This window comes from Chlorocebus sabaeus, chromosome 13 (assembly GCF_047675955.1).
Source record: "Chlorocebus sabaeus isolate Y175 chromosome 13, mChlSab1.0.hap1, whole genome shotgun sequence".
Lineage (NCBI taxonomy): Eukaryota > Metazoa > Chordata > Mammalia > Primates > Cercopithecidae > Chlorocebus > Chlorocebus sabaeus.
Genome location: NC_132916.1, coordinates 90,049,104 through 90,074,789, shown reverse-complemented (window position 1 = coordinate 90,074,789; position 25,686 = coordinate 90,049,104). Strand labels below are relative to the sequence as shown.

The 25,686-nt window shown below is 41.0% G+C and overlaps 1 pseudogene; it reads left to right on the top strand.

Moving 5' to 3' along the window:
* Nucleotides 1–513: 513 nt before the first annotated feature.
* Nucleotides 514–2,566, top strand: LOC103240049 (keratin, type II cytoskeletal 8 pseudogene; annotated as a pseudogene).
* Nucleotides 2,567–25,686: the final 23,120 nt, after the last annotated feature.

Here is a 25,686-nt window from a genome sequence, read left to right as displayed (position 1 = left end):
TTTTTTATCCTGAAACTTTACTGAATTCATTCATCAAGTCCAAAAGTTTTTTGGTGGAGTCCTTAGATGTTTCAAGCTATAAGATTATATCATCGGCGAACAGGGATAATTTGACTTCCTAATTTCCAATTTGGGTGCCTTTTATTTCTTTCTTTTGCCTAATTGCTTATCTAAGTACTTCCAGTACTATGTTGAGTAAGAGTGGGTGTCCTTGTCTTGTTCCAGTTCTTAGAGAAAATGCCTTCAACTTTCTCTCTTTCAGTATGATGTTAGCTGTGGTTTTGTGATATATAGCCTTTAATATCTTGAGGTATGTTCATTCTATTCCTAGTTTGTTGATGGTATTTATTATAAATGTATGTTGAGTTTTATCATATGCTTTTTATGCATCTATTGAGATGATCATATTGAGATGTATTACATTTGTTTATTTGCATATGTATAACTCTCCTTGCATCCATAATATAAAACCCACTTGATTGTAGTATATTATCTTCTTGATGTGCTATTGGATTTAGTTTGCTAGTATTTTGTTGAATATTTATACATCTATATTTATCAGGGATATTGGTCTGGAGTTTTTTTTTTTTGTTGCTGTTATTGTGTCCTTGTCTGGTTTTGGCATAGGTATCAATTGTAATGTCTCCTTTTTCGTCTCTGGTTTTGTTTATTTGGGTCTTCTCTCTTCTTTTCTTGGGTAGTCTTTGCTTATTCTTTCTTCCTCTTTTTAATTTTTGTCTCACTTGATTTTTTTCCGAAAGATCTGTGTTTTTTTTTTTTTTTTGGAATCAACCTAAATTCTCATCAATAGTAGACTGGATAAAGAAAATGTGGTACATTCTCCGCTCCTTCTAGGATCTCTGCCTGGTTCGGCCCACCTGCCTCCACTCCTGCATCCACCATGTCCATCAGGGTGACCCAGAAGTCCTACTTAGTGTCCACCTCTGGCCCCCGGGCCTTCAGCAGCGGCTCCTACACGAGTGGGCCCGGTGCCCTCATCAGCTCCTCGAGCTTCTCCCGAGTGGGAGGCAGCAGCTTTCGGGGTGGCCTGGGTGGCGGCTATGGTGGGGCCAGCGGCATGGGAGGCATCACCACAGTCACGGTCAACCAGGGCCTGCTTAGCCCCCTTAACCTGGAGGTGGACCCCAACATCCAGGCCGTGCGCAGCCAGGAGAAGGATCAGATCAAGACCTTCAACAACAAGTTTGCCTCCTTCATCAACAAGGTACGGTTCCTGGAGCAGCCGAACAAGATGCTGGAGACCAGGTGGAGCCTCCTGCAGCAGCAGAAGGCAGCTCGGAGCAACATGGACAACATGTTCGAGAGTTACATCAACAACTTTAGGCGGCACCTGGAGACTCTGGGCCAGGAGAAGCTGAAGCTGGAGGCGGAGCTTGGCAACATGCACGGGCTGGTGGAGAACTTCAAGAACAAGTATGAGGATGAGATCAATAAGCGTACAGAGATGGAGAATGAATTTGTCCTCATCAAGAAGGATGTGGATGAAGCTTACATGAACAAGGTAGAGCTGGAGTCTTGCCTGGAAGGGCTGACTGATGAGATCAACTTCCTCAGGCAGCTGTATGAAGAGGAGATCCGGGAGCTGCAGTCCCAGATCTGGGACACATCTGTGGTGCTGTCCATGGACAACAGCCGCTCCCTGGACATGGACAGCATCGTTGCTGAGGTCAAGGCACAGTACAAGGAGATCGCCAACCGCAGCCGGGCTGAGGCTGAGAGCATGTACCAGATCAAGTATGAGGAGCTGCAGAGCTTGGCTGCGAAGCACGGGGATGACCTGCAGCTCACCAAGACTGAGATCTCTGAGATGAACCGGAACATCAGCCGGCTCCAGGCTGAGATTGAGGGCCTCTAAGGCCAGAGGGCTTCCTTGGAGGCGGCTATTGCAGATGCCGAGCAGCATGGAGAGCTGGCCATTAAAGATGCCAACGCCAAGTTGTCCGAGCTGGAGGCCGCCTTGCAGCAGGCCAAGCAAGACATGGCACGGCAGCTGCGTGAGTACCAGGAGCTGGTGAACGTCAAGCTGGCCCTGTACATCGAGATCGCCACCTACAGGAAGCTGCTGGAGGGAGAGGAGAGCCGGCTGGAGTGCGGGATGCAGAACATGAGTCTTCATACGAAGACCACCAGCGGCTATGCAGGTGGTCTGAACTCCGCCTATGGGGGCCTCACAAGCCCGGGCCTCAGCTACGGCCTGGGCTCCAGCTTTGGCTCTCGTGCGGGCTCCAGCTCCTTCAGACGCACCAGCTCCTCCAGGGCCGTGGTTGTGAAGAAGATCAAGACACGCAATGGGAAGCTTGTGTCAGAGTCCTCTGACCTCCTGCCCAAGTGAACATCTGCGGCAGCCCCTCCCAGCCTACCCCTCCTGTGCTGCCCCAGAGCCTGGGAGGGTACCACTGGGAACAGGAGACCCACCTGAGGGCCCTCAGCCCACCCACAGGGGAGTTTACTACGTGGGGACTCTCCTTGCCCATGCCTCCAGCTATAAAACAATTCAATTGCTTCTTTTTTTGGTCCAAAATAAAACCTCAGCTAGCTCTGGAAAAAAAAAAAAAAAAAAAAAAAAAAAAAAAAAAAAAAAGAAAATGTGGTACATATATACCACAGAATACTATGCATTTACAAAAAGGAATAAAATCATGTCCTTTGCAGCAACATGGATAAAGCTGGAGGCCATTATCCTAAGCAAACTAACACAGGAACAGAAAACAAAATACTGCATGTTCTCACTTTTATAAGTGGGATAAATATTGAGTACACATGGGCATGAAGAAGGGAAAAAAAGACAGGTCTACTTGAGGGTTAAGAGTGGGAGGGGAGTGAAGATTTAAAAAGCTACCTATTGGGTACTATATCTCTTACCTGGGTGACAATCCATACACCAAATGCCTATGACGTGATTTACTTATATGACAAACCTGTACATGTATCCCTAAATCTAAAATAAAAGTTTTTTTAAAAAAGATCTACCTTTAACTTCTGAAAATGTCTTTTTCTATTTGATCTAGCCTATATCATTAAAGCTTTTTAAATAATGTATTTGCTATTTCCTTCAATTAGTTTTTCAGTTCCACAGGTTTTGTTTGGTTCTTTAAAAAAAAATCTGCCTCCTTGGTAAATTTCTTGTTCACTTCCTGGACTGATTTTCTGAGTTCTTTGTTTTTCAGATTTGTATTGCATCTCAGTGAACTTCTTTAAAATCAATATTTTGAATTATTAACAAGAAAAGAAAAATATTTTGAATTCTTTATGTGGCATACTGAGGATTTCTTTTGGGTTAGGATATAGTGCTGAAGAATTATTGTGTTTCTATGAAGGTGTTATATCACCTTGCTTTTGCATGTTTCCTGTTTTTTTTTTTTTTTAACATTGATTTTTGTACATTTGGAGCAAGAGTAGCTTCTTCTTATTTTTGAATTTACTTTTTTTTTGGGAAGGGGACTGTTTTCTTAAACTTGTAACTATAGGGACATGGTCAGTGCTTTCTGCAATCTGCTTTTCCATTTGTTTGGTGGAAGCCTTTGATTTTGCTTCTGAGTGCATACAGTGGTGAAGATTCTGTATGATTTCTTAGGCTATAAATTGTGTTAGTCCAATCTGTGTTTTCCTTTATGTATTACAGTTTAGTTGTTTGTGGGGCTGTGGTAAAGTTGTTGGGGACTGGAATGCTAGATGTGTCCATCTTCAGGTTTTAGGGGTAGGAGTGTTGGGCTAACATGTTTATCCTTACTACCTAGAGTAGCATACGCTGGCATGTGTGTTTGCAATTCAGGCAGACTGTGATTGGGCCTCTTTGTGACTTTCTCTGATGTCAGTTGTTAGCAGTATATGGGATGGGACAGCAAAAAATCAACCGTAGGCTTCTGAGCAGCCTGTTCACAGGCAATGGCAGTAGCAGTGATTGTGATGTGTTCCTCAAAGTCTTGAGTGCTGTGCTTTTGTGTTAACAGTGATTGCAGTGGACTGTATAAGCTGACCTCCAGACCAGTAGATGGCACTTTCAGGCAAGATCCAGCTGTGGTGGTATTGGTATAATGTTTATGCTCATTTTTGTTCCTCAGGAAAAGTGCTTGGGCATCCCAGGTGGTAAATTGTGTTGTAGAACATCCAGAAGCCTGGATTCCATGCTCTGTCTTGTGAGGAGCATGGCAAGGTTTGGCAATGCAGTGGGCAATGTTGTGCTCAGGCCCCCCAATAGTGAGTGTATACATCAGCCTTGATGAAATGCTTGGGTGAGGGACCATAGCTGCTGTACTGAGGTCTTAGCATGGGGAGGAGGGTGTGGTCCCAGCAGCCAAAGCTTTGATTGGCAGAAGTGGGACTTGTGTCACCTTCATGCCTTAGTCCTGGTGAATTTCCCTTCCCCGTACTGGTTGTCTCAGCCAACACAGCTATTCAGTTAATCCCAGCAGTTTGCACCATATGAGCTGCTGCCCAGCCCAAAACCAAGCCTATGCAGAGACTGTCCTCCTACACAGGTCCCAGGGGGTGAGGTGCCTGGTTCCAGAACCAGTAGCTGGAGCCCACACCATGTTCCCTTTTCAGACCTTGTTGTGGGATCCCAACTCCCACTCAAGCCACAGTTCTGCAAATGCTTCCAGAGTTTTTTTTTTTTTTAAGCAGCTAACAGTGATACCACTGACTTTCAGGATCCCAGGACCATGTGCAATTTGCGAAGAGCTAGGATCGGGAATGACATCTTACAGTAGCTGGTTAGGTCTCAAAAAGGCATGTGACATTTCCTGTGCAGTTTTCTCTTGTAGTCTCCCTTCTGCTTCCTAACTTAGATTCAGGGACTGGGTGAGTCAAGGTACTCTCCTGAGGCCGAGGCAGGTGGATCATGAGGTCAGGAGATCGAGACCATCCTGGCTAACATGGTGAAACCCCATCTCTACTAAAAATACAAAAAAAAAAAAAAAAAAAAAATTAGCTGGGCGTGGTGGCGGGTGCCTTGTAGTCCCAGCTACTTGGGAGGCTGAGGCAGGAGAATGGCGTGAACCCTGGAGGCGTAGTTTGCAGTGAGCCGAGATCACGCCACTGCACTCCAGCCTGGGCCACTGAGCAAGACTGTCTCAAAAAACAAAACAAAACAAAAATAAATAAATAAATAAATAAACAAATGGTAATTAATGGATTACTTTGGCAATGAAATATATACATTTGTACATAATTCTAAAGATACTATGGGATTCTATATGAAGAGTGATATTCCCTTCTATTTTTGCGTTCTAGCTACCAGTTCCCTTCCTATGAGGTAACCATTGATATCAGTTTTTTATCTTTATAGAGATGTTCTTTTTTTTTCTTTTTCTTTTCTTTTCTTTTATTATTATTATTATTTTTTAATTTATTTTTTATTATTATTATACTTTAAGTTCTAGGGTACATGTGCATAACGTGAAGGTTTGTTACATATGTATACTTGTGCCATGTTGCTGTGCTGCACCCATCAACTCGTCAGCACCCATCAACTCGTCATTTACATCAGGTATAACTCCCAGTGCAATCCCTCCCCCCTCCCCCTTCCCCATGATAGGCCCCGGTGTGTGATGTTCCCCTTCCCGAGTCCAAGTGATATCATTGTTCAGTTCCCACCTATGAGTGAGAACATGCGGTGTTTGGTTTTCTGTTCTTGTGATAGTTTGCTAAGAATGATGGTTTTCAGCTGCATCCATGTCCCTACAAAGGACACAAACTCATCCTTTTTTATGGCTGCATGGTATTCCATGGTGTATATGTGCCACATTTTCTTAATCCAGTCTGTCACTGATGGACATTTGGGTTGATTCCAAGTCTTTGCTATTGTGAATAGTGCTGCAATAAACATACGTGTGCATGTGTCTTTATAGCAGCATGATTTATAATCCTTTGGGTATATACCCAGTAATGGGACGACTGGGTCATATGGTACATCTAGTTCTAGATCCGTGAGGAATCGCCATACTGTTTTCCATAATGGTTGAACTAGTTTACAATCCCACCAACAGTGTAAAAGTGTTCCTATTTCTCCACATCCTCTCCAGCACCTGTTGTTTCCTGACTTTTGAATGATCGCCATTCTAACTGGTGTGAGATGGTATCTCATTGTGGTTTTGATTTGCATTTCTCTGATGGCCAGTGATGATGAGCATGTTTTCATGTGTCTGTTGGCTGTATGAATGTCTTCTTTTGAGAAATGTCTGTTCATATCCTTTGCCCACTTTTTCATGGGGGTGTTTGTTTTTTTCTTGTAAATTAGTTTGAGTTCTTTGTAGGTTCTGGATATTAGCCCTTTGTCAGATGAGTAGATTGCAAAAATTTTCTCCCATTCTGTAGGTTGCCTGTTCACTCTGATGGTAGTTTCTTTTGCTGTGCAGAAGCTCTTTAGTTTAATGAGATCCCATTTGTCAATTTTGGCTTTTGCTGCTGTTGCTTTTGGTGTTTTAGACATGAAGTCTTTGCCCATGCCTGTGTCCTGAATGGTACTACCTAGGTTTTCCTCTAGGGTTTTTATGGTATTAGGTGTAACATTTAAGTCTCTAATCCATCTTGAATTAATTTTCGTATAAGGAGTAAGGAAAGGATCCAGTTTCAGCTTTCTACTTATGGCTAGCCAATTTTCCCAGCATCATTTATTAAATAGGGAATCCTTTCCCCATTTCTTGTTTTTGTGAGGTTTGTCAAAGATCAGATGGCAGTAGATGTGTGGTATTATTTCTGAGGACTCTGTTCTGTTCCATTGGTCTATATCTCTGTTTTGGTACCAGTACCATGCTGTTTTGGTTACTGTAGCCTTGTAGTATAGTTTGAAGTCAGGTAGCGTGATGCCTCCAGCTTTGTTCTTTTGACTTCGGATTGTCTTGGAGATGCGGGCTCTTTTTTAGTTCCATATGAACTTTAAAGCAGTTTTTTCCAATTCTGTGAAGAAGCTCATTGGTAGCTTGATGGGGATGGCATTGAATCTATAAATAACCTTGGGCACTATGGCCATTTTCACGATATTGATTCTTCCTATCCATGAGCATGGTATGTTCTTCCATTTGTTTGTGTCCTCTTTTATTTCATTGAGCAGTGGTTTGTAGTTCTCCTTGAAGAGGTCCTTTACATCCCTTGTAAGTTGGATTCCTAGGTATTTTATTCTCTTTGAAGCAATTGTGAATGGAAGTTCATTCTTGATTTGGCTCTCTGTTTGTCTGTTACTGGTGTATACGAATGCTTGTGATTTTTGTACATTAATTTTGTATCCTGAGACTTCGCTGAAGTTGCTTATCAGCTTAAGGAGATTTTGGGCTGAGACAATGGGATTTTCTAAATATACAATCATGTCATCTGCAAACAGGGACAATTTGACTTCTTCTTTTCCTAACTGAATCCCCTTGATTTCTTTCTCTTGCCTGATTGCCCTAGCCAGAACTTCCAACACTATGTTGAATAGGAGTGGTGAGAGAGGGCATCCCTGTCTTGTGTCAGTTTTCAAAGGGAATTTTTCCAGTTTTTCCCCACTCAGTATGATATTGGCTGTGGGTTTGTCATAAATAGCTCTTATGATTTTGAGGTACGTTCCATCAATACCGAATTTATTGAGCGTTTTTAGCATGAAGGGCTGTTGAATTTTGTCAAAAGCCTTTTCTGCATCTATTGAGATAATCATGTGTTTCTTGTCTTTGGTTTTGTTTATATGCTGGATTATATTTATTGATTTGCGAATGTTCAACCACCCTTGCATCCCAGGGATCAAGCCCACTTGATCATGGTGGATAAGCTTTTTGATGTGCTGCTGAATCCGGTTTGCCAGTATTTTATTGAGGATTTTTGCATCGATGTTCATCAGGGATATTGGTCTAAAATTCTCTTTTTTTGTTGTGTCTCTGCCAGGCTTTGGTATCAGGATGATGTTGGCCTCATAAAATGAGTTAGGGAGGATTCCCTCTTTTTCTATTGATTGGAATAGTTTCAGAAGGAACAGTTCCAGCTCCTCCTTGTACCTCTAGTAGAATTCAGCTGTGAATCCATCTGGTCCTGGACTTTTTTTGGTTGGTAGGCTATTAATTATTGCCTCAATTTCAGAGCCTGCTATTGGTCTATTCAGGGATTCAACCTCTTCCTGGTTTAGTCTTGGAAGAGTGTAAGTGTCCAGGAAATTATCCATTTCTTCTAGATTTTCTAGTTTATTTGCGTAGAGGTGTTTATAGTATTCTCTGATGGTAGTTTGTATTTCTGTGGGGTCGGTGGTGATATCCCTTTTATCATTTTTTATTGCGTCTATTTGATTCTTCTCTCTTTTCTTCTTTATGAGTCTTGCTAGCGGTCTGTCAATCTTGTTGATCTTTTCAAAAAACCAACTCCTGGATTCATCGATTTTTTGGAGGGTTTTTTGTGTCTCTATCTCCTTCAGTTCTGCTCTGATCTTAGTTATTCTTGTCTTCTGCTAGCTTTTGAATGCGTTTGCTCTTGCTTCTCTAGTTCTTTTAATTGCGATGTTAGAGTGTCAATTTTAGATGTTTCCTGCTTTCTCTTGTGGGCATTTAGTGCTATAAATTTCCCTCTACACACTGCTTTAAATGTGTCCCAGAGAATCTGGTGTGTTGTATCTTTGTTCTCATTGGTTTCAAAGAACATCTTTATTTCTGCCTTCATTTCGTTATGTACCCAGTAGTCATTCAGGAGCAGGTTGTTCAGTTTCCATGTAGTTGAGCGTTTTTGAGTGAGTTTCTTAGTCCTGAGTTCTAGTTTGATTGCACTGTGGTCTGAGAGACAGTTTGTTATAATTTCTGTTCTTGTACATTTGCTGAGGAGTGCTTTACTTCCAATTATGTGTTCAATTTTGGAATAAGTGCGATGTGGTGCTGAGAAGATTGTATATTGTGTTGATTTGGGGTGGAGAGTTCTATAGATGTCTATTAGGTCTGCTTGCTGCAGAGATGAGTTCAATTCCTGGATATCCTTGTTAACTTTCTGTCTCGTTGATCTGTCTAATGTTGAGAGTGGAGTGTTGAAGTCTTCCATTATTATTGTATGGGAGTCTAAGTCTCTTTGTAAGTCTCTAAGGACTTGCTTTATGAATCTGGGTGCTCCTGTATAGGGTGCATATATATTTAGGATAGTTAGCTCTCCCTGTTGAATTGATCCCTTTATCATTATGTAATGGCCTTCTTTGTCTCTTTTGATCTTTGATGGTTTAAAGTCTGTTTTATCAGAGACTAGTATTGCAACCCCTGCTTTTTTTTGTTCTCCATTTGCTTGGTAAATCTTCCTCCATCCCTTTATTTTGAGCCTATGTATGTCTCTGTGTGTGAGATGGGTCTCCTGAATAGAGCAGACTGATGGTTCTTGACTCTTTATCCAATTTGCCAGTGTGTGTCTTTTAATTGGAGCATTTAGTCCATTTACATTTAAGGTTAATATTGTTATGTGTGAACTTGATCCTGCCATTATGATATTAGCTGGTTATTTTGCTCGTTAGTTGATGCAGTTTCTTCCTAGCCTAAATGGTCTTTACATTTTGGCATGTTTTTGCTATGGCTAGTACCGGTTGTTCCTTTCCATGTTTAGTGCTTCCTTCAGGGTCTCTTGTAAGGCAGGCCTAGTGGTGACAAAATCTCTAAGCATTTTCTTATCTGTAAAGGATTTTATTTCTCCTTCACTTATGAAAGTTAGTTAGGCTGGATATGAAATTCTGGGTTTAAAATTCTTTTCTTTAAGAATGTTGAATATTGGCCCCCACTCTCTTCTGGCTTGGAGAATTTCTGCCGAGAGATCTGCTGTTAGTCTGATTGGCTTCCCTTTGTGGGTAACCCGACCTTTCTCTGTGGCTGCCCTTAAGATTTTTTCCTTCATTTCAACTTTGGAGAATCTGGCAATTATGTGTCTTTTAGTTGCTCTTCTCGAGGAGTATGTTTGTGGCGTTCTCTGTATTTCCTGGATTTGAATGTTGGCCTGCCCTACTTGGTTGGGGAAGTTGTCCTGGATGATATCCTGAAGAGTGTTTTCCAACTTGGTTCCATTTTCCCCCTCACTTTCAGGCACCCCAATCAGACGTAGATTTGGTCTTTTTACATAATCCCATACTTCTTGCAGGCTTTGTTCATTTCTTTTTCTTCTTTTTTCTTTTGGTTTCTCTTCTCGCTTCATTTCGTTTGTTTGATCCTCAATCGCTGATACTCTTTCTTCTAGTTGATTGAGTCGGTTACTGAGGCTTGTGCACTTGTCACGTATTTCTCGTGTCATGGTTTTCATCTCTTTCATTTCATTTATGACCTTCTCTGCATTAATTACTCTAGCCATCAATTCTTCCAGTTTTTTTTCAAGATTTTTAGTTTCTTTGCACTGGGTACGTAATTCCTCCTTTAGCTCTGAGAAGTTTGATGGACTGAAGCCTTCTTCTCTCATCTCGTCAAAGTCATTCTCCGTCCAGCTTTGATCCTGCTTTGATCCGTTGCTGGCGATGAGCTGCGCTCCTTTCCCGGGGGAGATGCGCTCTTATTTTTTGACTTTCCAGCTTTTCTGCCCTGCTTTTTCCCCATCTTTGTGGTTTTATCTGCCTCTGGTCTTTGATGATGATGGTGATGTACTGATGGGGTTTTGGTGTAGGTGTCCTTCCTGTTTGGTAGTTTTCCTTCTAACAGTCAGGACCCTCAGCTGTAGGTCTGTTGGAGATTCCTTGAGGTCCACTCCAGACCCTGTTTGCCTGGGTGTCAGCAGCAGAGGCTCAGTTGAAAATGCAGAAATCACCGGTCTTCTGTGTCGCTCCCACTGGGAGTTGGAGACTGGAGCTGTTTCTATTCGGCCATCTTGCTCCGCCCCCCCATGTTATTATTAACAATAGGAATACAAATGTATCACGAAACAAATCAGATAATCTCTGCCAGATAGACTAGATAGACTAATTTTTATGAAGGACCTTGAATTCTGAAAATATGTTTTGGATAAAAGTTGCAAGCTATATTCACAACACCATTGAATAATGTAATCTCTGCAAGTCTATCCAGTATGTGTTAAACTCGTGTAAAGTTGGTTAGTACATATTCTGAGCTTTAAAGCCTTCATTGTAAGACATTATTCAGGAAATCCCAAGTCCTTCAGTTATTGAGGGAGCAGTAGATCTGAATACTATTATTCATATTGGAAGAATAATTTTAGATTAGACAAATGATTTTCTACAGTGTCAAGATGAAGGCAAAAATCACCTAGGAAGAGAAATCAAGACTTGCCTAAAATAAACCACAATAAACTTACTAATGAAAATGCTTATAAGGTATGCATCTTTTTTTTTTTTTTTTTCATACTTCTAAATTCTAGGATCCATGTGTAGAATGTGTAGGTTTGTTACATAAGTATACACATCCCATGGTGGTTTGCTGCACCCATCAACCCATCATCTACATTACGTATTTCTCCTAAAGCAATCCCTCCCCTCGCCCCCCACCTCCCAACAGGCCCCGGTGTGTGACGTTCCCCTCCCTGTGTCCATGTGTTCTCACTGTTAAACTCCCACTTATGACTGAGAACATGTGGTGTTTGGTTTTCTGTTCCTGTGTTAGTTTGATGAGAATGATGGTTCTCACACATACATGTACATGTGTCTTTATAGTTAATGATTTATAATCCTTTGGGTATATATCCAGTATTGGGATTGCCAGAATAATGATATTTCTAGTTCTAGATCCTTGAGGAATCGCCACACTCTCTTCCACAATGGTTGAACTAATTTACACTCCCACCAACAGTGTAAAAAGCATTCCTATTTCTCCACCTCCTCTCCAGCGTCTGTTGTTTCCTGACTTTTTAATGATCACCATTCTAACTGGCATGAGATGGTATCTCATTGTGGTTTTGTTTTGCATTTCTCTAATAACCAGTGATGATGAGATTTTTTTTAACATGATTGTTGCCTGCATAAATGTCTTCTTTTGAGAAGTGTCTCTTCATATCATTTGCCCACTTTTTGATGGGGATATTTCTTTTTTCCTTGTAAATTTGTTTGAGTCCCTTGTAGATTCTGGATATTAGTCCTTTGTCAGTTGAATAGATTGCAAACATTTTCTCCCATTCTGTAGGTTGCCTGTTCACTCTGATGACAGTTTCTTCTGCTGTGCAGAAGCCCTTTAGCTTAATTAGATCCCATTTATCAATCGTGGCTATTGTTGCCATTGCTTTTGGTGTTTTAGTCATGAAGTCTTTGCCCATGCCTATGTCCTGAATGGTGTTGCCTAGGTTTTCTTCTAGGTTTTTATGGTTTTAGGTCTTATGTTTAAATCTTTAATCCATCTTGAGTTAATTTTTGTATAAGGTGTAAGGAAGGGATTCAGTTTCAGTTTTCTGCATATGGCTAGGCCGTTTTTCCAGCACCATTTATTAAATAGGGAATCCTTTCCCCATTGCTTGTTTTTGTCAGGTTTGTCAAAGATCAGATGGTTGTAGATGTGTGGTGTTATTTCTGAGGTCTCTGTTCTGTTGCATTGGTCTATATATCTGTTTTGGTACCAGTACCATGCTGTTTTGGTTACTGTAGCCTTGTAGTATAATTTGAAGGCAGGTAGTGTGATGACTCCAGCTTTGTTCTTTTTGCCTAGGATTGCCTTGACTATATGGGATCTTTTTCAGTTCCACATGAAATTTAAAGTAGTTTTTTTTAATTCTGTGAAGAAAATTAATGGTAACTTGATGAGGATAGCATTCAATCTATTAATTACTTTGGGAAATACAGCCATTTTCATATTGATTCTTCCTATCCATGATCATGGAGTGTTTTTCCATTTGTTTGTGCCCTGTTTTATTTCCTTGATCAGCGGTTTGTAGTTCTCCATGAAGAGGTCCTTCACTTCCCTTGTAAGTTGTATTCCTAGTTATTTTATTCTCTTTGTAGCAATTATGAATGGGAGTTCACTCATGATTTGACTCTCTGTCTATTACAAAGATATGTATCTTAAAGTATAATACTTTATTAGGGAAAAGAAGTTGCTTTTAAAAGATAAAAAGCTCTAGTAGGTTCCAAGATGGCCAAATAGGAGCAGCTCCGGTGTGCAGCTCCCAGTGTGATTGATGCAGAAGATGGGTGATTTCTACATTTCCAACTGAGGTACTTGCTTCATCTCATTGGGCCTGGTTGGACAGTGGGTACAGCCCACTGAGCAAGGCAGGCCAACATTCAAATTCAGGAAATACACAGAACACCACAAAGATTCTCCTCAAGAAGAGCAACCCCAGGACACATAATTTTCAGATTCACCAAGGTTGAAATGCAGGAAAAAGTGTTAAGGGCAGCCAGAGAGAAAGGGCAAGGTACTCACAAAAGGAAGCCCATCAGACTAACAGTGGATTTCTCAGCAGAAACCCTACAAGCAAGAAGAGAGTGTGGGCAATATTCAACATTCTTAAAGAAAAGAATTTTCAATGAAGAATTTCATATCCAGCCAAACTAAGCGTCATAAGTGAAGGAGAGATAAAGTCCTTTACAAACAAGAAAATGCTGAGAGATTTTGTCACCACCAGGCCTGCTTCACAAGAGCTCCTGAAGGAAGCACTAAACATGGAAAGCAACAACCGGTATCAGCCACTGCAAAAACATGCCAAATTCTAAAGGCCATCGATGCTATGAAGAAACTGGATCAATTAACAGGCAAAATAACCAGCAAACATCACAATGACAGGATCAAATTCACATATAACAATATTAACCTTAAATATAAATAGGCTAAATGCCCCAATTAAAAGACACAGACTGGCAAATTGGATAAAGACTCAAGACCCATCAGAGTGCTGTGTTCAGGGGACCTATCTCACGTGCAGAGACACGCGTGAGCTCAAAATAAAGGGATGGAGGAAGATCTACCAAGCAAATGGAAAGCAACAAAAAGCATGGGTTGCAATCCTAGTCTCTGATAAAACAGACTTTAAAGCAACAAAGATCAAAAGAGACAAAGAACGACATTACATAATGGTAAAGGGATCAATTCAACAAAAAGAGCTAACTATCCTAAATATATATGCACCCAATACAGGAGCACTCAGATTAATAAAGCAAGTCCTTAGATACCTACAAAGAGACTTAGACCCCCACACAATAATAATGGGAGACTTTAACACCCCAGTGTCAATATTAGACAGGTCAACGAGACAGAAAGTTAACAAGGATATCCAGGACTTGAACTCAGCTCTGCACCAACTGGACCTAATAGACATCTACAGAACTCTCCACCCCAAATCAACAGAATATACATTCTTCTCAGCACCACATCACTTATTCCAAAATGGAGTACATAGTTAGAAGTAAAGCAGTCCTCAGCAAATGTAAAAGAACAGAAATCACAACAAACTGTCTCTAAGACCACAGTGCAAACAAATCAGAACTCAGGATTAAGAAATTCACTCAAGGCCGGGCGCGGTGGCTCAAGCCTGTAATCCCAGCACTTTGGGAGGCCGAAGCGGGTGGATCACGAGGTCAGGAGATCGAGACCATCCTGGCTAACATGGTGAAACCCCGTCTCTACTAAAAAATACAAAAAACTAGCCGGGCGTGGTGGCGGGCGCCTGTAGTCCCAGCTACTCGGAGGCTGAGGCAGGAGAATGCTGTAAACCCGGGAGGCGGAGCTTGCAGTGAGCCGAGATCGGGCCACTGCACTCCAGCCTGGGTGACACAGCGAGACTCCGTCTCAAAAAAAAAAAAAAAAAAAAAAAGAAATTCACTCAAAACTGCACAACTACACAGAAACTGAACAACCTGATTCTGAATGACTACTGGGTACATAACGAAATGGAGGCAGAAATAAGGATGTTCTCTGAAACCAATGAGAATAAAGACACAACGTACCAGAATCCCTGGGATACATTTAAGCAATGTGTAGAGGGAAATTTACAGCACTAAATGCCCACAAGAGAAAGCAGGAAAGATCTAAAATCAACACCCTAACATCACAATTAAAAGAGCTAGAGAAACAAGAGCAAACACATTCAAAAGCTAGCAGAAGGCAAGACATAACTATGATCAGAGCAGAACAGAAGGAGATAGAGACAAAAAAACCCTTCAAAAAATCAATGAATCCAGGAGCTGGTTTTTTTGAAAAGATCAACAAAATTGATAGACTGTCAGCAAGACTAATAAAGAAGAAAAGAGAGAAGAATCAAATAGACGCAATAAAAAATGATAAAGGGGATATCACCACTGACCCCACAGAAATACAAACTACTATCAGAGAATGCTCTAAACACCTCTACACAAATAATCTAGAAAATCTAGAAGAAATGGATAAATTTCTGGACACATGCACCCTCTCAAGATTAAACCAGAAAGAAATTGAATAGACCAATAACAGGCTCTGAAATCGAGGCAATAATTAATAGCCTACCAACCAAAAAAAGTCCAGAACCAGACGGATTCACAGCTGAATTCTACCAGAGGTACAAAGAGGAGCTGGTACCATTCCTTCTGAAACTATTCCAATCAATAGAAAAAGAGGGAATCCTCCCTACCTCATTTTATGAGGCCAGCATCATCCTGATACCAAACACTGGCAGAGGCACAACAAAAAAAGAGAATTTTAGACCAATATCCCTCATGAACATAAATGCAAAAATGTTCAAGAAAATACCAGCAAACTGATTCCAGCAGCACATCAAAAAGTTTATCCACCACAATCAAGCTGACTTCATCTCTGGGATGCAAGGCTGGTTCAACATATGCAAATCAATAAACATAATCCAGCACATAAACAGAACCAATGACAAAAACCACAGGATTATCTCAATAGTTGCAAAAGAGGCATTTGACAAAATTCAACAGCATTTCATGCTAAAAACTCTCAATAAACTAGGTATTGAGGGAACATAACTCAAAATAATAAGAGATGTTTATGACAACCCCACAGCCAATATCATACTGAATGGACTAAAACTGGAAGCATTCCCTTTGAAAATGGGCATGAGACAGGGATGCCCTCTCTCACCACTCCTATTCAACATAGTGCTGGAAATTCTGACCAGTGTAATCAGGCAAGAGAAAGAAATAAATTGTATTCAATTAAGAAAAGAGGAAGTCAAATTGTCCCTGTTTTCAGATGACATAATTGTATGTTTAGAAAACCCCATCATCTCAGCCCAAAATCTCCTTAAGCTTTGCAACTTCAGCAAAGTCTCAGTATACAAAATTAATGTGCAAAAATCACAAGCATTCCTATACACCAATAACAGACAGACAGAGAGCCAAATCATGAGTGAACTCCCATTCACAATTGCTACCATGGGAATAAAAACCTAGGAATCCAACTTAAAAGGGATGTGAAGGACCTCTTCAAGTAGACCTACAAACCACTGCTCAAGGAAATAAAAGAGGACACAAACAAATGGAAGAACATTCCATTCTCATGGATAGGAAGAATCAATATCATGAAAATGGCCATACTGCCCCAGGTAATTTATAGATTCAATGCCATACCCATGAAGTTACCAATGACTTTCTTCACAGAATTGGAAAAAACTAATGTTCACATGGAACCAAAAAAGAGCCTGCATTTCCAAGACAATCCTAAGCATAAAGAACAAAACTGGAGGCATCACACGACCTGACTTCAAACTATACTACAAGGCTACAGTAACCAGAACAGCATGGTACTGGTACTAAAACAGAGAGATAGACCAATGGAACAGAACAGAGCCCTCAGAAATAACACCACACATCTACAACCATCTGATCTTTGACACACCTGACAAAAACAAGCAATGGGGAAAGTATTCCGTATTTAATAAATGGAGCTGGGAAAACTGGCTAGCCATATGTAGAAAGCTGAAACTGGATCACTTCCTTACATCTTATACAAAAATTAATTCAAGATGGATTAAATACTTAAATGTTAGACCTAAAATCATAAAAACCCTAGAAGAAAACCTAGGCAATACCATTGAGGACATAGGCATGGGCAAGGACTTCATGATTAAAACACCAAAAGCAATGGCAACAAGAGCTAAAATAGACAAATGGTATCTAATTAAGTTAAAGAGCTTCTGCATAGCAAAAGAAACTACCATCAGAGTGAACAGGCAACCTACGGAATGGGAGAAAAATTTTGCAATCTATCCATCTGACAAAGGGCTAATATCCACAATCTACAAAGAACTTAATCAAATTTACAAGAAAAAACCAATCCCATCAAAAAGTGGGCAAAGTATATGAAGAGACACTTCTCAAAAGAAGATATTTATGCAGCCAACAGACACATGAAAAAATGCTCATCATTCCTGGTCATCAGAGAAATGTAAATCAAAACCACAGTGAGATACTATCTCATGCCAATTAGAATGGCAATCATTAAAAAGTCAGGAAACAACAGATGGTGGAAAGGATGTGGAGAAATAGGAACACTTTTACACTAATATTAGTGGGAGTGTGAACTAGTTCAATGATTGTGGAAGACAGTGTTGTGATTCCTCAAGGATCTAGAACTAGAAATATGAGTTGATCCAGTGATCCCATTACTTGGTATATACCCAAAGGATTATAAGTTGTGCTACTATAAAGACACACGCACATGTATGTTTATTGCCGCACTATTCAGAGTAGGAAAGACTTGGGGCCAACCCAAATGCCCATCAATGATAGACTGGATAAAGAAAATGTGGCACCTATAAACCATGGAATACTATGCAGCCATAAAAAAGGATGAGTTCATGTTCTTTGCAGGGACATGGATGAAGCTGGAAACCATCATTCTCAACAAACTAACACAGGAACAGAAAACCAAACACTGCATGTTCTCACTCATTGGTGGGAATTGAACAATGAGAACACCTGGACCCAGGGCAGGGAACATCGCACACCAGGGCCTTTCATTGGTTGGCGACTTGGGGGAGGGATAGCCTTAGGAGAGACACCTAATGTAAATGACGAATTAATGGGTGCAGCAAACCAACATGGCACATGGATACATATGTAGCAAACTTGCATGTTGTGCACATGTACTGTGGAACTTAAAGTATATTAAAAAAAAAAAAAAAAAAGAAACATGCCCAAAATATAGTAAGTGACAGAAGACCAAAAAAAAAAAAAAGATACAAAACTCACATTTTCAAGTAGTGTGACTATCATCTTCCATTTTTGCACTTGTTCTCTTTTCAGGGTATTTTCATATATATTATCTCAAATATATCATGGACTGTAAATTTTAGAGAAGAAAAAAGAACTGGTGATGTTTACTGTGTTAGTCTGCTTGGACTGTGATATGGTTTGAATTTGTCTATAAGATTTCATGTTTTGAAAACTTAATCTCCTAACTTGTATGTTAATGGTGTTTGGGGGTACGACCTTTAGAAAATAATTAGAATTAGATAAGGTCATCGTATTGGGGCCCTCATGGTTGAACTGGTGGCTTTATAAGAAGAAAAGAAACGGGAAAGGCCAAGATGGCTGAGTAGAAACAGCTCTCATCTGCAGCTCCGACTGAGACGAACAAAAAGGTGAGTGATTTCTGCATTTCCAACTGAGGCACCCAGATTTTTTCTTTGGAACTGATTAGGCAGCTGTTGCAACCCACGGAGAGCAAGGCAAAGCAGAATGAGGTGACAACTTCACCTGGGAACTGCATGGGGCAAAGGGACCTTCTTTTCCCCAGTCAAGGGAGAAGGTGAGGGAATGTACTACCAACCGGGGGCACGAGCTTTTCCCATGGATTTTTGCAACCCGTGCGTCAAGAAGTTCCCTCGTGAGCCTACACTGCCAGGGCCTTGGGCCCCAACCACAAAATTGGGCAGACCCATGGCATAGCTGCTCTGTTGGGCATCTGTTTGGGCTGGCACTGAGCTACAGGAGTTTTTACATAATCTGGAGGCTCCCAGAACTCCAGAGAGGCAGGACATCTGTCCATTCTTGTGGAAAGTGGCCCAAGGCCAGGGAGTCAAGCAACCTTGCTCAGCGGGTCTCACCCCCATGGATCCCCGCAAGCTAAGACCCACTGGCTTGGAATCCCGGCTGACCAGTATAGCAGCCTGACCGAGTCCCTAAGGGGAGAAGCGACCACCGTTACTGCAGCTCTAGTCAGTGGTTTTCCCCTGCCAGTGCTAGGGAGGCTGGGAGGTTTGGACTAGGCATTATGCCCCAGGGCACAGCACAGTGACTGTGGCAGATTGTGGCCAGACTGCTTCTGTAGGTGGGACCTGGATCCATCCTTCCTCACTGGGCAGGGCTATATTTGAAGATGAGGCCTCTAGGAGTGTAATTAAGGTTAAATTAGGTCAAAATTATTAGTTTCCTTATAGGAAAAGACACCAGAAAGTGTTCCTCACTCACCTGCCTTGTGAAAACACAGTTAGAAGGTTGCTGCCTGCAAGCTACAAAGAGGACCCTCACTAGAAACCAACCCTGCCAGACCTTTACCTTCTAGCTTCCAGAACTGTGGGACAATAAATTTCTATTGTTTAACTCCACTGGGAATTAAGGCTTCAGCATATAAATTTTGGGGGGACACAAACATTGAATCCGCAGCAGTTACTTAAGAGTACAATTTTTAAGCACCAGTGGTAGTTCATCTCCTTCTGTATAAGTACAAAAGAGGAGGAAATGGCCAACTGCAGGTGAAAGACAGAGGCACTGTTCCTGACTTTCTTCTACTTTTCTGAGCTCTGATTTTATTTGCCATAGCTTTAGGTTCATAGTAAACACTACAGTTTTAACTTAAAATATCAAAATTTTATGTTAGTGCTCTTTTTCTCTTTCTCTAAAATGTTGAATGATTTCAATCTTGTAATAAACACACTAATCATGTATAAGCAATGGGGCAGATAGACCTAATTAACAGTTTACTATCATCCTCTTTACTATACCTGGGAGAGAGTTGTTATGTCTTTTTAAAGGAGCATCCTGGTACAGGCAATGAGTTAAGCACTTTCTATGCACCTTACCCAATTTAATTCTAACAACTACTCTCCCAGACAGAATTATAAGCTATCTAGAACATTTTCTGGTTATGGAGGAAAATGAGATATTAAAACTAGATCATTTTTAGAGGTCTTGGAAATAGTGTTGAGATGCACATGTGTGCAATGGTTTAGTGTATAATCGTCTGGAACTGGGGTATTGATGATTTCAAGTAACTTTCAATTCTATATTATCCTCTCCTGCCTGTTATACCTAGGATTTTTTTGGGAGTATCTTGCGTCTGTTGAGAGATGGTTTCAGGAGGAAGCCATATAGGTATATGACTTCCAGGAAGAAATTGGTTGGAATGCAGGTATCTAAAATCTACATTCTTCTTGGAGTAGCTGACTCTTCAGATAAGTATGATTATCATTGTTAAAATATTTATCAAATGTCACACACTGCTTCAGGGTGCTATAAAAATATCAGTGTTTAGGACTCCGCAACATGGGAGGAAAAAAAACCCCAAAAGATTAGAAGCATTCTCCTGCACAGAGGTCCTGCAGCAGAGCCACAGAGTTGATCACTATGTTTCTTGAGTTTGCACTTCTAGTTACCATAGTTCCTGGCACATTAAAGATTGCCTGAGAAAGCATATGTTTTGGAAACTCTGACCCTTTTTACTGCGTACTTCTCTAAGCTGCATAAAAATCAGGTGATGAAAAGCAAAAAGAAAATTAGAAAATAAATCCTGACGGTGGATGAGGAGGTTTATTTCTTTGTCTTCCTAAGGATTAGCTGTAGGCTCTGTTGTTGTTGCCTTCCTTTTCAAAACTGTAACAAATATAGTCAGCTGATGAAATTCTTAGAGGGTCTTTAAACACTCTTTAATGGAAAAACAATGCCTGTGTTTCTAGGATGTGTAAGTGGAAAATCAGCACCTGCTGCTTAGGGAGTTGAGAAACATTAAAAGGTTGGCTGTTCCATTACATAGCAATCCGAATCATTGGTTATACATTTCAGTCGAACACCTACGATGCTTTACAATGCCAGGCATGATAGCCATTTAGCAATTATGTTATGGTCACAACTATTTCATGTAGAGCTCAGCTCTAAAGAAAATGATCAAATCAGAACAAAAGTAAGGCACATTTGGGATTTCTGGACCAACTGAATTAAAACATGTCAATGTTTGATGGCAGCATCATACCTCTTCTGCATTTTACCTTCTATGGAAAGAGAAGTCCGCATCTTCATCCATTTTATGCATTCATTCCTTAGGTATTTTTGAATTCTTTTGTGTGTTGGGTGTTGCTCTGGGAGTTTGGATTAGAAGACTCAAAGTCTCTGCTTTCATTGAGTTTACATTCTAGCAGAGGATGCAGAAGTTAAAAACAAGACAAAAAAGTAGGGCCAGGAGCAGTGGCTCATGCTTGTAATTCCAGCACTTTGGGAGGCTGAGGTGGGTGGATCACTTGAGGTCAGGAGTTCGAGACCAGCCTGGCCAACATGGTGAAACCCCATCTCTACTAAAAATACAAAAAATAGCCAGGCATGGTGGCAGGGGCTTGTAATCCCAGCTACTTGGGAGGCTGAGGCAGGACAATCACTTGAACCTGAGAGGCGGAGGTTGCAGTGAGCCAAGATTGCATCACTGCACTCTAGCCTAGACAATAGAGTGAGACTCCATTTCAAAAAAAAAAAAAAAAAAAAAAAAGACAAAAAGTAAGCAAGATAATTACAGATAGTGAGGTGCCACTTGCTTTCAAGGTAATAAAGCAGTATAGTCTGATAAGGGTGCATTATATATGATGATTTTTGTTAAAATTAAAAAAAAGAAAACCTCATTCAATGAACTTATGCCTATGTCTGTTTCTCACCACCTCCAGGTCTTTAACTTGGATGATATGAGTGACCTCCAGGAAAAGCTAATGCCATTCACCCTCCTTACCCCTGTCCCCCACAGCGTAGAGCCCGGGGCCCAGTTTTCAGAGAGGCTTAGGGAAGATTCTGGCAAAAGCTGAAGGAGCTGCAGGCTATTCACCACCACCAGGTTGAGACAGTGGAGCAACAACAAGTATGTAAGAAATGCAACAGTGCCTGATCATACACCAGCCTTCTGGATGTAAACATGGCTACTGGTTTATTTCTGCTTTTTAAATCTCACAGAAATACTGCATGTGGCTAGCCCTAATCTGAAACCATACAAGGAAGGGAATTTGGGGAAATGTAGCTCCAGCTTAGCTAAATTGACATAATACTAAGTTACCACACTGTCCCATCTCTCTGACATTGCCCACCACCGCAATCACACCAACATGTTTCTGTTCTTGGAATTTCCACCTCAGAGCCTTTGTACTTGGTACTTCTTCTGCTGGAACTGTTATTTCTCCAGATATCTCCTTACTTAGCTTTTTCTTATCATTCACTTTTCCACCTTCATATCAACTCTTTCCACTGTATAAAGTATTTCTTGCTCCTTATTGCTCTCTGAAGTGAACATTTTTAGTGGCTTGGCCAGCATCAATTCCTTCCCTCTCTTTTTACTAATAGTAGGCAGATCTTTTTTTCGGGGACCCTTTCCCATGCAGCCCCTCTCTCCCTGCTCTAGTGCCTGCATCGGTCTCTCGCCATATCCAGGTCCCCAACTGGCTTAAATGAATCAGAAGATTTTATTCCTGGCCTCAGTCATTGGTACAGGTATGAGCACAAGACCTAAGCTAATGAATCCAGTCCCTTTTACTAGAATGCTCTGATGGAAGCCCTGCTGAACATGAACTAAGAAGCATTGGACCCTGACTGCTGACAAACATCCTCCAACCCTGAAAACATCAGCCCTAAGATGAAGCCACCACTTATGGACTGAAGGATAGAAAAGAGACACATTAGGTCAGCTGCTCTGCTGGCTCAACTTGGTGGTGTAGGACAGCTTGCAGCTCCTTTAGCTACTTCCAGAATGTTTCCTAAGCCTCTCTGAATAGTATGCTGTGTGTGTGTTTGTGTACATGTTCATGTGTATGTGCATGTGGTGAAGGGCACTAGATTTTCCTTTAGGTCACTCATATAATCCAAGTTGAAAGCTTAGAGGTGGTGAGAGACAGATTCATGTACCAGTTAATCTGTTGGTGTTCAACTCGTTCTTTGGGGTCCAGCTTGTTCTTTGGGGTTCCTGTTAGTTCCTGCTCTCCTCCAGTTGTCTTTCCTTCCAGATTACCTACTTTGCTAACTCCAGCTGGGCACCAGATGTAGAGGCAACAGCCTTATATAGACTCTTTACCTTCTATAATTGCTTACGGTCAAACTCCTATAATAAATCTTGATGAAACCTAAACTGACACAGAATTTAGTACAGGAAGTGGTTCTAGAGGAATGGAAGCTTAAGGAAGGGTTGGTTCTCTGAGTGAGTTCTAGGTTCTCTGAGTTGGTTCTGGATTCTCTGAAATCAGTTCTCTCTTCAGATTAGATTTAGAGGGATAATAATCCTGTTTCCAGTGGCAAAGGAGACACTGTTAGTTCATAACATGCAGAGGTAAAATGCTTACTTAAATCACCATCTGTAGACACTTGTAATTTAATGCCTATAGAAGGCAAGTCCTTAGGTGACTCACCATTCCCTGCTGTGGAACATTTAAATGAAAACAAGGAGTGTAGCAGGATTGGGTAGTTGATTCTACAAGTAGAAAGAAAATGATGGGCTCAGGGCTTCAAGTTCCTGGAAACTTCTATAACTGTTCTAAAAACACACTTTTCTCCCATAGCTGCAGGACTGATTTCTGAAAAGAAAACCTAAAGTCTGAGCTCAGGAGGGGCTGATTGACAGGACAATTTGGGTTTCTAATTTCTCTAGGTCTTTTGTATTAATGTTAGGACATTGATTGGAAAGGAGTGGTACCCTGAAAATTAGGTTAAGGAAAAATCGGTACTTTTTGATGAAGCTGATCTTCAACTTCTAAACTATGCTGCATTTTTCTTGCCAGTAGGCACAACCCTTCTTCTCCTACCTGAGATTATTAGATTCTCTCCTGCCTCTACTGATGTATTTGCAAGGGACTGATTATCCTCATCAGGAGCTTCTCCCAAATACCTGTCATTGCTTCTAGACCTATTACTAAACCAAAGTTGCAGGATCCAGAGAGCAAGGTAAAAAGTGTTACCCAAATGGTAGGGTAATATATACTAAAATATTTGCAGTATTTTCCAATTTGTATAAACAGAAATCTGGGAAACATGTGGGAGTAGATCTTGAAGGTGTTGAATCAGGGTAGAAGATATAATGCTGTCCTGGGCTGAATTTATTAATATGGGTTCACCAGTTCAGATTCTGGGTTCAATGTGTCAGCTTGAGCATTTAGGAGTGGCTCTTATTTGGTTTGATTGTGACCAAAACCTGAATCCAAAGGCGATATATACTAAATGAAGGTGAAAAACTAAAACTTTCCTGATATGCTGCAAAAGAGGGTATCCAAAGATTCAGAGGATTTGGAATACTGAGTGGATTTATCCTGTAAGCTCTGCGCACCTACCTCTTAAACATGTGGTTTGAGAGAGTCCAGAGGACACTTCTTTCACCAAGGTGGTGGGAGATACACTTGTGAGGGGAGCTTCAGCATCATTGAAGACTTCTGTGGTGCTTATTCTTTGTGGGCTGGGAATAGTGGACCTACCTACCAGTGAACTTGGCTTCCTTATTCATGGTTATGCTGGAAAGGACTGGCAGAGACCAGGTTGAGTCATTGAATCTACTAGAATTAAGGTTGGAGTGGTTATCATAATGGGCAACAAAAGGAAGTAGTAATCAAAATGGTTTAACCCACAGAGATATTTTGGCATTGATTAATCAATCACGAATTACCTCAAACTTAAATAGATAGGCAGCCTTTAAAATCTTCCTGGATTTATTGATGCTGAAAAGCTCTAGGTCTAGTGGATAGAAGTCTGACTTGAAGCATCACAATACAGAGTTGCAGTTCCCAATCAATTCCCAGATTTGAGCCAGCTCATGACCTAGGGTTCTGTAAATGGAAGAGAGGCCATTTACCTTGAGAAAAGACCCTGCTTCATGCCAAAAATTTGTACTGAAAATCTTCCTCCTAGTCTTCTCCAAAGGGGCCTGCAGCCATTTTCCAAGTTGACTGTACATTGGGGGAAAGGGGACTCGTGAAACTTTTTGGATATTGCTGGATACTCGCTACTGATACTAATGTCTATAGACCCAAAATACTACTGGGTCCACCAGTCAGAGTAAGACCAGTAGCTCACATTTTTCTCATAGTGAGTCAGGTGGGTCTCAGAAACCACTGTGTGGTTTATTTCTTCAGTTCCAGAATGCAGAGTTAGGCCAGACATAGTTGGCGCCTGGCAGAATCTCCACATTGATTCCCTACTTCATGGAATTAGGGCTAATATGGTGGGAAAGGCCAAGTAGAAGCCATTGGAACTGTCTCTACCTACCAGTAGTAAGCCACATGCAAGCCTGTGTTTCTGTAAAAGATATAGACATTAATGCAGTAATCAAGGGCTTAAGAATGCAGGACAGTCATTCCTACCGCATCCTCCTTCAAACTGCTATTTGGTCCTCTACAGAAGATAATGGGTCTTGGAGAATAACATCAAATTATCGTAAATGTAACCAATTACAACTGCTATTCCAAATATGATTTCATGACTGGAGCTATCAAGAATTGTGAAGTGTCTGAGGTTTTACTATGTTTTCAAGGTAATAAGTTAGCATACTACAGTTTTATACATGCTGGCAGATGATATGAGACTCCTTCATCAGAGACTGTAGCCTTTGTATGATTCACATCACAGCAAATAGCATGAGTTTCATGTTTGCATTGGTTCTC